A 1,685-nucleotide genomic window follows, 5' to 3' on the forward strand; every position below is an offset into this window, starting at 1 on the left:
CAAGATGAAACATCAGAAATTCTCCCTGAAGATAGGCATCTATCTGCCGCTAATAATCAATGTACCAACACAAATCAGCAAGCTACAAGCTTGCCCCACGAGATTGTTTATTGTGACATGTCAGGTCACGCCAATACGCAAAATATACCAAAAACAAACATGCAAATAAATCATAATCACCAAACTGCAAATACTTCATTTGTTCCCATTGTCTCCACTGCTTCTGCGAGTACCTTGCCAATACCGAATCGTCCAATGTACACGGCCACTACAAGCGTCTGCCACCCAGAAGTGCAGTCAGGTGTCATTGATCATCTTCCTCATGTAACCGTAAATCCACATTTACCTCGACCTCCACTAATTCGCAATGCAAATTTTCCTCCTTATCAGCCAACAATTATTAATAATTCTGTTCCCCACACCTTTTTACAAACTGCTCCAATTTCTACCACCATGAATATTTCACCTAATGAGTATCCAGCTCCATTGAATCGCAATACGAATTTCGCTTCTCATCAGCCACGTCAGCAGTCATGCATTAATAATTCAGCTCCACATACGTTCTTACAGAATGCACCGATGTCTTCGACTATGAATATTTCTCCTAATGCCAATACAGCGACATCATTTTGTCCACCTTTAAGTCTGGAACCTCACATCAGGCTACTACAGTCGCACATAAATGCTAGGCAATCCATGCCGAAGGAATTGCCACCATTCTCTGGCAATCCGGAAGAATGGCCCACTTTTATTTCCACTTTGGAATGGTCAACTGCCGCCTGCAACTTCACTAATGCGGAGAACTTAATCCGTCTTCAAAAATCTCTTAAGGGAGAAGCTCTCCAAAGCGTGCAACATATGTTGATTCATCCTGCTAATGTACCAGGAGTAGTTGAGGTACTTCGATTGCTGTACGGCCAACCTGAAAAAATTATAAATTCAATAAAATATAAAATAAAATCGTCGCCAGTAGTTGATGAAAACAATCTAAAACACTTACCACATTTGCGATAAAAGTCCGAAGCCTAATTTCCACCATCACCGCCAGCAATTTGTATGATGAAATAAATAATTCATCTCTTCTCTTTGATTTGATACAAAAGCTCCCCCCTTCGTATCAAATGCTATGGGCAAATTACAAAATGCAGTTGATGAACCAAAACAAAAATCCAAATTTGTCTGAATTTGACAAATGGATTTCAGCATTGGCATCACTGCCAGTAGTATAGCAGTTGAACCTCACTGTTCGAAAACAACAACCAACCATAAAGACAAAATATCAACAAATAACAAAAAAGCATTCAAAAAAGATTACGTTTATACTCATAGCGATGAACGTAAATGTGTTGTATGCAACAACAACTGCAAAGCAGTAGCTAGCTGTCAAACATTCCTCTCACCCGATCGTGGCGAGAAATGGAATGTGGTGAGAAAGAACAAAAAATATTTTGTTCAAAATAATTCCTGTAAAAATATATGGAAAAGATAAAAGCATAAACACATATGCTTTCATAGATGACGGATCTTCAATCAGTTTGATGGACGAGTCGTTAGTGAACCAATTGGATGTGGAGGGCATTTCCAACCCCCTCTGCCTTCGGTGGACTGGAGGTATGGAAAGAACGGAAAATAGTTCACAAAAAGTAAAAATAGGTATTTCAGGTGGAAATGGAAAGCGCTTCAAC

Source organism: Musca vetustissima, unplaced genomic scaffold (genome assembly GCF_032173495.1).
Source record: "Musca vetustissima isolate MV318-11 ecotype Yass unplaced genomic scaffold, APGP_CSIRO_Mvet_v1 utg62027, whole genome shotgun sequence".
NCBI lineage: Eukaryota > Metazoa > Arthropoda > Insecta > Diptera > Muscidae > Musca > Musca vetustissima.